Raw genomic sequence first — 11,770 nt, forward strand, 5'->3', positions numbered from 1 at the left:
CAAACAGGATGTTCCTCATACTCTAGTGTTCTCATCATTCCTATCTCTGTGACTCTCTAGTCCAGTTCCTCATGCTGTGGTGACCAACACCCCAACCCTTTAAACTTATTTTCCTTGCTAATTCATAACTGTAATTTACTACCTTATGAATTGTACTGTAAATGTCTGTGTTTTCTGATGGTCTTGGGTGACCTCTGTGGCAGGAGTCAAGACCCCCAGGTTGAGAAGTACTGCTCTAGGGTAAGGCTATGCTCTGTTCTACCTATCACGTGCCGTGGCTCAGATCTCTTTCAGCTGTCATTGTTTCCTGCCCCTTGCCATTTCCCCATCAAAGTTTTATGCAGTACCCAGACGACCTTGTTTGTCTCCGGGTCTGCATCTGTGAAGAGATGATCAGGTCAACCTTATTACCCAAGTATAGATGCTTATTGGGAATAAATTTCAGCAAAAACACAAGGGATGTGTAAGATAGATCTCCTAATTTCATACAATTGACTGCCTAGGCTTTGAGACCAAAATAAAAGGAAAACTTGTGAAAGAATGTATCTTCTCGTCTCTGTTAATTAGAAGAAGCTCCAGCTTCCTCTTTTGTTGCTGTGTTGACCTAGACCTGTTCCTCCCTTGACCCCTAATCACAGCCAGGGGCTCCTGAAGCTGCCTGTTGAATCGAAAAGATGGTCTTTGCTGTAGGTATACAGATAGCAGACTCCTAGGCTAGACATTTGAAATGCCCTCAAAAGGGCCAGTGTTGGTGTCACGGGATGTGGAGCTGAGCTGCCTTGCTCCAGGAGCAGAGATGTGTCTAGTACCTGACTTAGGAAGGCTTTGGTTCCTCAAGATGTGACACATTCGAGTCGGGCGTAGTGGCGCATGCCTTTAATCCCAGCACTTGGGAGGCAGAGGCAGGCGGATTTCTGAGTTCGAGGCCAGCCTGGTCTACAGAATGAGTTCCAGGACAGCCAGGGCTATACAGAGAAACCCTGTCTCGAAAAACAAAACAAACAAACAAAAACAAAACAAAACAAAACAAAAGATGTGACACATTTGTTCTCCTTGATGTTAAGAAGGTCCAGGTCTTCAATGAGGAAACTTGCCTATGGATAAAGGAGAAGCTGGAGGCCACGCCTCCCAGGTAGCCCCCAGGAAGCGGGAGGGGAGGATGACCCTTTAACCTATGAGGTAACAAAACAAACAAAGCTATCAGAGGTGGGAATGGCGGTCGTTTTTTTGCCTAATTTTAGAAGCAGAGAGTGTGTTGGAGCATGAATGAGCAACCTGGAGATACTGAGTGTGCCGTGGTGAGACCAGAAGTACAGAGTATGCAAGGATGTACTTCCTCATAGGCTGGACTCCTCTCAGGGTCTCAGCTGGTCTAGCTAGCTGTCTGAGAATAAGGTCGCAGGCCTGGTAGCAAAAGCAGGGTGAATAGTAACTTTTCTAACTCAACTACCCAGGAAACAACTAGGCGGGAAAGCAGAGACGCTCAGGTTGGGGCCTCTCCTGAGAAGCTTTGCTTAGCTTTGCAATCAGTGGCCTGAAGAGCTAGCAGTCCTCAGGCTGCCTCAGATGGACAGCAGGTACTTGCCTAAGCATTGTACTGGGCCTTCCTGCCCAACAATGGCCACTGCCACTGACCAGGACACATTTCAGTTTGCGTTTATTCTCATCTATTGGGGTGCTCTGGGGACCTGTGACACTGAGTCTGTTAGGGTAACTTAGTTCTATTTCAGGGACGGAGGGTTCTGACTTTTGTGTATTTTTTCATATTGAGAGCAAGGGTTTTTGTTTTTTTGTTTTTTGTTTTTTATTTCCAGAGGTAGAATCATGCTAAATCAGCTTTGGGAAACTGTCATGTAACTAAAACATCACTTTGTTAGTTGTTCCATGATTTTTTTGTTATAATTGTGTTAGTTTGACTCAAGCATCAGCCTCATATGAGGTAAAACTAAAAAATGGAGAGAGTCAGACCTACGTTTGTTAATTTGTATTCTGGTCATTTCACAGGGAAAGCAACGTGTATAATTTATGACAAAAGTCAACGGGAAACAAACAAAGGGAACCGAGGCATAAACAGGTAATTCCAATCAGGACTCAGTACACCGAGGGTGTAGCCTAAAACACAGCGGCAGCAAACTCAACCCAGTAGCACCAGCTTTCGCTTGTGTGTGAGTTCCTGTCCCTACAGCCAGGAGCCCAATACATGCCCCTTCTTGCTCAGTGTTTTAATGAGACTGCTCAGCACACCAAGTGTGTACATCTACATAATTTGGAAAGTGGCGCTGAGGAGAGATAAGAGTATATAGCCCGTGACACGTGCAGGCCCTGGAGTGGAGCAGCTACTCTCCGTTCAGCAAGTATTCTTGGCCACGAGACATGGACCAGTGCTGGAGACTTACCATGAGAGCACACAGAGTCCTCATTCTGTGCCAGTTTCCATTGCAGTCTGGAACGACAGAGAGCAAGCAGATGAATATGTGTTTGACACACATCTGAAGGTGAGTGTTTAAGTCCTATGAGGAAGAGTAAGACTGTGCAGTCGGGGTAGGGTAAGTAAGTGTTACTGTGGAAAAGTAGTTGAGGGATGAGGGTGACCAGATAGGAAATAGTTTGAGGGACCCAGAGCTCAAATCATGTAGCATCTTATTGGCCATGAGAACTTTAGAACGTATGGTGGTCCCCTAATCCATAGTGGATACGTTTTTGAAATCCCCTTAAGATCTTTGGAAAACTGCATAGTCCCGAACCCTAGAGATATGACCCCCAAGGTAGATAAAGTTTGTCTTATAAATTAGGCCAAATAAGAGAATAACAACTTAGATAAGAAGACAGAGCAATAATAAATGTATTGTGATACCTAACAAAGGGATGATTTGTGTCTTGGGCAGCATGAGACAGGATGGTAGGGGATTTTATCGTGTCGTGCAGTTAAAATTTTTGTGAATTAACGAAATTTTATAAATTAAAGTTTATTTCTGGAATTTCTCATTGAGTCTTTTTTAGGATTGTAGCTGACCTTGGGCAACCAAAACTTCAAGGAGTGGAATAATCGAGAAGGTGATGGGACTTTCCTGTGTTCAAAATAGATTGTGAAGTCTTTGGAGGGTTTTGACTTAAGGATGCCGCTGCCACAGCTTTATTTGAAAAAGAATCATCCTGTGTTTGCCACTCTAGAGGCAGTGGGACCTGGGAGACTGGAGCCGACTAAACTCTTGTGCAGTAGCCAACTTTATTCAGAGCATCAGACAATTTATACTCTGACGGTTAAGAAGAGTCGCATGAATGAAGTGTACAGCCACCAGCTGCATGTGGCAAGAACACGGTTTCTTCATGGAGGAATATCAACAAATAACAATAGCCGACTGTAATGAATAATCGAAAGTAAACTCACTCCTATCGTCTACACCTGAGAGGAGCATGAAGGCACATCCCATGAGCAATTTCATGCTTGTGAAGACACGGAGACCGCACACCTCTTGTCTTGGTTCCTTCCTTCCTTCCTTCCTTCCTTCCTTCCTTCCTTCCTTCCTTCCTTCCTTCCTTCCTCCCTCCCTCCCTCCCTCCCTCCCTCCCTCCCGGAACTCACTGTACCCAGCAAGTGAAAGCTTTCTCTCTTCTTAGCAGTGACCCTCCCTTTTCTCAGCCGTAGGTAACCCTGGCTCTGCTTTCCGTCTGTCTGTACTTGCCTGTTCTTGATAAGGAATTAAAGGAGAGTCGTACAGTATTTGTTGCTTTGTACCTGACTCATGTCATGCAATACATTTTCAAGGCCCTTCAATGCTAATGCAGGGATCAGCACCTCGTGTCTCACGGGGCCTGAGAGGGCGTGGTAGTTACACTTTTCTCTTTTGCTCATCCATTCTCTTGTTAGAAGATATCTATCTGGGTAGCTCTCATCTTTCAGTTATTATCAATAATGCTATTTTGAATAATAATATTCATATTATTCACAAATAATATTCACAATCATGTATTTATTATTTGTTATGACTAATATTAATAATATTCAGTAGGATATATGTATATGTTTGAGACTCTGTTTTTATTTTGGGGGGCATGTACATAGGAGTAGATGGACTGAATCACATAGTATTTCTATATTTAAGTACTTTGGGAACAGGAAAATAATTTTTTATGGTGTTTACTTTTCTTTTAGAAATTTAGGAGATTCTATATCATTGGGGTTACTTGTAAAGCAACCCCCCAACATAGCCATCTTCCTTGGAGAAGTGTTTGATTTCATTATCATTGTTACATTTCTTTTCAAGTGTTTATTATTTCCATGTCTTTGGAGGAGTGTCTCGTCAAGTTGATTTCATCTTTTAGCAGGGCGTTGGTTGTTGAGTGCTAAAAGTTATCTTTATATTCTGGAATCTTCTTGGATTTGCAAGCATCTTCCATGGGATGCCTTTTCATGTTGCTGAAGGAATCTGTGAAGATGCGCTTAAGAAACTGTTTCCAAACCCAAGCACGGATATTCATATTCACTGTATCTTCTTGTCCTATACAATACTTACCAAGTCTATTATTATGCTTTTTACACTGAAGTGTTTGGTGTGATAATTAATTATAATGTCTTATTTTTGGTTTAGATCATTCTGGCTGGCTTTTAATTTTCCCTCATGATTAAAAAAAAATGTATCCTATAAATAGGATAAACCGGATTTTTAGAAAGGCAATCTGATGGGCAAATTTAAACTCATTTTCATCATATCCTTCCTATTCCCTTTGGGAACCCAGATATTTTCTCTGATTAACCCATAGTGCTATTCCTGATAACGTCTGGAATTCTATTTCTTGATCATTGTGAATATACTTTTGATATTTTATCAAATTCAGTGATAATTTACTTAGAGCAGTCAGTATATAATGTGCTCTCCTGAGTTGCGCTGTCTCCATCTATGCCCCGGTTTTGCTCCTTTTCTTGCTAAGAATAGTCTTTCTATGAGTATTTCCAAGGACAGGTCCTCTGTTGTCAAATTTCTACATCCTTGTGTCACCGACAATGTCTTGTCTCTTCCTTTCTTCCTCCCTCCCTTTTTTCTAAGACAAGATCTCACTATGTAGCCCAGGTTAACCCTGAACTGTCAATCCTCCTGCTTCAGAGTCCTGAGTGCTAGGATTACAGGCATGTGGCACCACGTTTAGAAGCTTTTACTCTTAACTGATAGCTTGGCTGGATATAAGATGCTGGTTTTAAGTTTTCTGCCTTTGGCTCTCTGAGCATAGTTTCCTTATGTCTTTCCAGGGCTGCTGATGAGGAAAATGTCCTCTTTCTGCTTCTTTTTATCCTATCTAGAATCAACTTATACTCTGGAAGTTATTAGAATTATCTCTTAGTCTTCATTAACCTTAAATTTTACCCAAACGAGTCCAGGTATTGTTGTTAAAATTATCTAATCCTGATCAGGATTTCTACCCTGCCGTTTATCATTTAGTTCCCAATAAAAGACACACACATGATATTTATATTTACAATAAGCCTTAGTCCGCACTAGAGCTGGGCAGATATCTACCCTCTATGCTATTAGAATCTACTTTCCTATTGATAACCCCAAGTTATTACTACTTACTATGTTTCATCTGAGCTGCTCTTAACTCCAATTGGACAGCCCTCAGGGTCACTTTTTTTTTTCTGGCTCACCTAAACCATGCCAGCTTCTCCTTCCTCTTCCACCTTCTCCTTGTGGTTCATGTCCAACCTCCCAGCCTAGGAACCCTAACACACACACACACACACACACACACACACACACACACACACACACACACCCTGCCCTGTCTTGTCTGCCCAGCTGTTGGCTGTCAGCATCTTTATTCACCAATCAAAAAAAATCCTTAGGGGCAAGGTCACACAGTGTCACCTGGGTCTATGTTCAGATTCTCTCATCTCTGGGACAACCAGGTCTTTGCAGCCCAGTATTACAAACAGAATCATTGCAAGGTAACATTAAAAAAAATATCTTAATTAACCTAGAAGTCCTAGAAGTGAGAAATTTCTATTGGGGTTGTTTTATATCTATTTTGGTTTTGGAAACCTTCTGTTGATCTTCCCAGATATTCTGCTGTCCCCATTTCTGTCCCTTTTCAGCACTTCTGCACACTACCACTGAGCTATAGCCCCTGCACCAGTTAGAGACTCCTCCTGCTTGGCACTCTATATTCCACTCAAACGTACATTTTATTTAACAATTCCCATGTCTTTATCACTTCTGAGGTCTGCTTGGAACAAATGCTGTTGTACTTAATATTCTGGCTCAGTATTTTTTTCTCCCCTTGGCTCCTATTCAATCCATTTACTGAGCTCTTTAATAAAACACTTTCATCTCCAGTGTGATGGTTAATCATGCATCAACTTGGCCGTGTAATACTGCCCAGTTGTTGGGTCCAATAGTTGTCTAGATACGGCTGGGAAAATACTCTTACAGATGTGCTTCCTGTGTATCTCAGTTGACTTTCAGAAAAGGAGGTTCTCTTTAAAAGTTCAAAGGGCATGGTGTTGCACACCTAAGAGGATACTATCTTTAAAAGTTAAAAGAGCATGGTGTTGCACACCTAAAAGGATATTATCTTCAAAAGTGTGAGCATCCAGGACATGGCAGTGCATACCTCTAATACCAATGGGTGGATCTTTGAAGATTCAAGGCCAGCATGGTCTACAGAGCAAGTTCCAGGCTACTCAGGGCCTCATGATGTGGCCCTGTCTCAACTCTAACCCCTCAATGTGGACATTCATTCAGGAGCAAAATCTGGGGTTTCCCAGAAAAGACATTTTTTTTTCTCTTAAGACTAACAGAAAATCTTGCTGTGTTCTTACCCTAGACTATGAACTTTGAACTCAAGGCCCAATTTCAGCTCTTGTTTGAATTTCCAGCCTGCCAGCAGTTAGACTTTGGACTTGCCTTTGTGCATAGCCATGTGAACAAACTGTAAACCTGTTTGTCAATCTACACACAAACATATACACCACACACAGACACAGACACAGACAGACACAGACACAGACACACACACACATACACACACACACACAGAAACATGTATCTACACACATGCATACACACACTCACCCACATTCATACTCGCACACATAGGCATACACATAGAAACACATACGCACTCACACATGTACACACACATTCACACTCTCACACACACAGACACACAGAGAAATAGAAACACATTCTCATTGAGAGAGAGAGAGAGAGAGAGAGAGAGAGAGAGAGAGAGAGAGAGAATCAGCCCTCTATCTCATCAAGCCCTGAGCACACAGATTTAGCCAAATGCAGCTGAAAAGCATTGGAGCATTGGGAGGGATAAGTAGGTGTCACTATTGAATATGTACCGATTTTCTGCCTTTTTCTTCCCTAAATAGTAAGAAGAACAACTAGTTGCATAGTCTTCCGTTTTCATTAAAAGTTGTTACACAAAATAATGTTTTGGGTGCTGGAGAGACAGATGGCTTAGTGCTTAGGCGTGCTCTAAGCTGCTCATCCAGACCAAGGCAAATAACCATGGGCCGAACCCTCTGAACCCCATGAGCAGAGGAAGTCAGCCTTCCTTTCCATTTCTTTCTCCATCATTTGATCAAAGCAATGAGAAAAGTGACTAACACGCCTTTCCAAAGTGTTTCCCTCCAGTCAGCTCTCTGCTCAGCTCTTGGCAGCAATGCCAGCCAAAGTGAAGCTGTTTCTACATAGATGAGAATGTTTGGCTGTGTGCTTTGTATCAGTGTAACGCCTGGGCTGTTCCTGCTGCAGGCAGGAGCTTGGCGGACTGACCAGTGAAGCCCTTGTGCTGTGAGGTATATTGGTATATAGGGGGCAGACACAGTCCCAGCACCCTGATGAAGCCTTGTAGCTGCAAACATCAGGAGTGGAAGGGTCTAGAGCAGGCATCTCATGTGCTTTTCAAGACTAATTATATCAGTGATGATCACAACCGATGCTTATGAAAATGTGGTTTGCACAGGGTTATGGGCTAAACATTCCCTTTTAGGTTATTTATTTAAGTCACACCATACATGATGGAATAGTCATCCTGATCGTATTAGACAGATGTCATATCTGAAAACCAGAAAGATTGATGGCTCTATGTTGCACAGAGAGCAAGCGGCAAAGTTGGTCTAACTGACTTGGGGGGTCCTGTGCTTGTCGACTGGTCCCGTGGCTCTCGAAACTCCATCTTTAGTTTGAGAGTGGAGTGGCCACCACAAGCCACGCCAGCTCAGCCATGGGGAGATGTGCTCCACTCTCTTGCTTACCTAACAGGCCTTCATCGGCAGAGCCTCTGCTTCTGGAAGGTCATGGAGAAACACCTAACAGGTTCCCTTTCTCCTGCAGCCACTATCGGCAGTTTGCTTGTGGCCTTTGGTCTCATTTTCCTGTGGCAAAGGACTTAGGTACGTGAAGCAGGATAAAGGCAGCTGTGGGAGGCCCTCAGGTCAGAGAGTGAAATGGCAAGATCCTGACTGCCCTAGGGAGGCTCAGCCATCCTGTTAAGTATCTGCCTTTCCCGAGCCTTCAGTGTGTGAGGGGGAAGCTGCACTGGGCTTTCCTTTTGGTTTTTGCTGTTTTCTTCATTTGAGTCTGATGATCTTGAGAGTGAGTTTTAGTTCTTTTTTTTAAAAATTATCTATCTATCTATCTATCTATCTATCTATCTATCTATCTATCTATCTATCTATGATTTTTCTTTCTGAAGTAGAAAGAAAGCTCAGCTCAGCACCCTTTCCATCTCCGGTCCGTCTGAGTGTATGTATAGAGAAATGGAATCTTGAACTTGAAGATATATCTGATATATTGCCACTGATATAAATACCTGGCAATACCATTTTGTGCGGTTTTTTTCTTTGAACCATACATTTTATTTAGCCCAAACTAGATACATTGCCAAGGTAGGAGTTGGGCTGTGAGGGTTAGTGGGGTTATATTTTGTCAAATGCTTACACGGTTGCCTCCTCCTGGAACATTAGGAAGACTGGTTTCAGGTTAGTGTGTCCATAGGAATGAGGACTGGAGAAAAGAGAAAGAAAGAAAGAAATCCCTTCCAACCACTCACAAAGACCCAGGCCTTCTGGAAACATCGCCTCTGCTCTGCAGTGAGGTTGGAATGGGTTTCTACTTCATTTACCCTGAAAAATATAGTTCCCACCCCCTCTTTCGTGGACTCAAGTGACCTAGGAGGCAAAGAGGGCCAAACGGTAGCATCTTGACTCTTCTCTTCCACACGAATCACAATCTTTCTTTATTAACTGGGTCCTTGTAACTGCGTCATTTCTCAGGCCTAAGCTAAAATCTCTGACAGTGCAGCTCCAGGAAGGACGGGCTTCACAGTTTTAGGGGATACGGCCTATCATGGTGGGGAACCATGGCAGCAGGAATATGAGGCGGTTGCTCACACTGTGTCCCTGGGCACAAAGCAGAGGAAGACGAGTGTCAACCGACACTCAGGACTGCCTTCCTTTTCCTTTATAATTCAGTTCAGGATCTCATTGCCCAACCGAGGTAGATCTCCATTCTCAGTCAAATGTCTCAAGAGGTTCCCTTAAAGGCACACTCAGAACTGTGTTTCTTAGGTAACTACAAATCTTATCAAGTTGAAAATCAAGACTAACCATCCCAGTCCCAATCTATCAGAACGTTGAAAAGAACGTAGAATTGTCAGGGTGGTAACATCTGGACCTGGCACAGGTATGGTGTTGGGCGAGGTGACTATTCATAATGTAATGCATGACATACTTTCAGTTTTGAGCACTGTTTGCATAAGAGGAAAAGCATGTGGGGTCCATTAAGTGATTTTTTCCCCCCCTCAGTTACGAGACTCCTGGTTGAACCTCCTCTACAGGCTGAAGCTGGCCAGTCACCTTGACAACTAAGAAAATCCAAGTAGGCGTTTCAGTGTGAACAGAGTACAAACACCGTCACCACGAGGCTGCATGTACAGGGATGTGAATAGAAGCAGTGTTTCAGGGGAAGCATTATGACAGGGCTTTCTGCTTTTCTTATTTTGTTTCCATGGTAAGTCTTTCTAAAGGCTGAAATAAGTGTCTCGGCACCACACAGGGAGCAGTATGAGGAATGACGCGTGCAGTTACCCATCACCCTCTCTGCAGTACCTCATTCGGTTCCCACAAAAGCCTCGTGGAATACGTGAGGATTACCACTCTTGTTTCACTGAGGGTAAACTGAGGCCTAAAGAAACCAAGAGCCCTGATCATGATGATGCATAAGATGACAGCTACCTCGGCTGTGGTCTGGTGTCTCCACTGTGGTTTGAAGAGGTCAGGCCCAAGTGTGTAATCACAGGTGACATCAACAGCCGCCCACTTCCTGTGGCATTGCTTAATGGGTTGGGTTCTTAGTGAGCGTGATACCCACCACGGACATTTAGAAATGCACGGGGACCTTCAGTTTCAACCCCTGAGATGGGTAAGATGGGGCCTAGGGTGCTATAGAACCTGCTGCATGTAAAACTGTTGTGCAATAACAACAAAATGTTTTTGAAAATCTTTAAGAAGCAAGGCCAGAGAGACAACTCAGTGTTTGAGGAGGCCTGCCTCCAAGCCTGATAACCTGACTTACATGTTGGAAAGAGAGAAACAACTCTCAACAGTTGTCCCCTGCTTTCTACACTCACACCACGGCATCTCTGCACATCCAGCTTTGGTCCTGGGTCTCCTGAGAGCAGCAGACCTCTCTCTGGTCTAATTACAGGAATTAGACTTTGCTGTTACTAACTGCCCAGATGGAAGGTGCCCAGGGATGGGGATCTGACACCAAATCCTGCAGTTGGTGTGACACTGTTCAACCTGTTCTGGCCTGGCCATCCAACCCATCCTGGCCTGACCCTCTGACCCATCCTGGCCTGGCAGGCCTGCTGTTTATGCCAGCCTCACTTCATTTGAAGACTGCCCTTCTGAGATGCCTATGGCTTCCAGTTGGAGGCTAACCTGGGCCACATGTTGAGATCCTGTGTTAAAGAGATTAACAAATCCCTACACAGTGTGTCATACCTGGCAGTAACTCTCATCCCCTAGGGCCCTTTGGGGCAGGTAGGATTAGTAGATCCACTGTATAGTAGAGAAAGAGGCTTAAAGTGATTGTGTAAAGTTTCCAAGACCTCAAGGCTTCTAGGTTCTACAGCCAGGATTCTCCTGTCCATGTGTGGGCTGAGGAGAATCTCAGTAGCCGTTGGCCACTCTGACCAGGAAAGCCAAGGGCACCATTTACTCAGGCACAGCCAGAGTCTCTGGGTTCTTTTTTCTTGTCACCTGGGCACTGGAGCCCAGCGTCCATGGTTTTCAGCTCCTTGCAGTATCCTGGTCTGCTTTGGTAATCATGGTGGAGGAGCTTCCTGTGGGGTGAACACGTTGAAATCCTAAGCTCCCTTCATACCCCTGGGCTCCCCCAAGAGCCACACTGTGTTACACCCCTACCGCTCAGCTCAGATGAGGCCATGGGGGTTCAGGGTAGAGGACAGCATACTGGAGGAAGTGACTGTACACAAGATGGCAGACGAGAGTTCCTGCAGCTCTGGAGGGGAGGTGTATGCTAGGGGAAGTCTGAGTTCACAGACACAGCGCCCCCCCCCCTTTCTAACTCAGGAATGGGCTAGAGAGAAATGAGCCTGTAACCAAGCACAAAGAGGCCCCCAAATGAAAACTCAACACGGTCGATGAGTGCTGTGTGCTGAGCCACAGGAGAGCCAAGGCAAAGGGGAGAGTCTTACTCACATTAATCCTGTCTTCATATATATTACTGGTGTTATATTC

General features: G+C 44.1%; 1 long non-coding RNA gene across 7 annotated transcripts in view; it reads left to right on the plus strand.

The window, feature by feature from the left end:
- Gm38537 overlaps window positions 1–4,544 on the plus strand; it is a 26,099-nt gene extending 21,555 nt beyond the window's left edge. Inside the window, exons 3-5 of one of the 7 annotated variants that reach the window (XR_867264.3) lie at window positions 2,005–2,074; window positions 2,219–2,495; window positions 3,001–4,544. This is a non-coding gene — a long non-coding RNA (predicted gene, 38537). Of the gene's footprint in view, window positions 1–984; window positions 2,496–2,990 lie in introns of those variants that run through there. The other 6 variants (XR_867265.1, XR_867263.1, XR_867262.1 and 3 more) reach the window with 6 other exon arrangements.
- Window positions 4,545–11,770: the final 7,226 nt, after the last annotated feature.

Source organism: Mus musculus, chromosome 3, assembly GCF_000001635.26.
Source record: "Mus musculus strain C57BL/6J chromosome 3, GRCm38.p6 C57BL/6J".
Taxonomy (NCBI): Eukaryota; Metazoa; Chordata; class Mammalia; order Rodentia; family Muridae; genus Mus; species Mus musculus.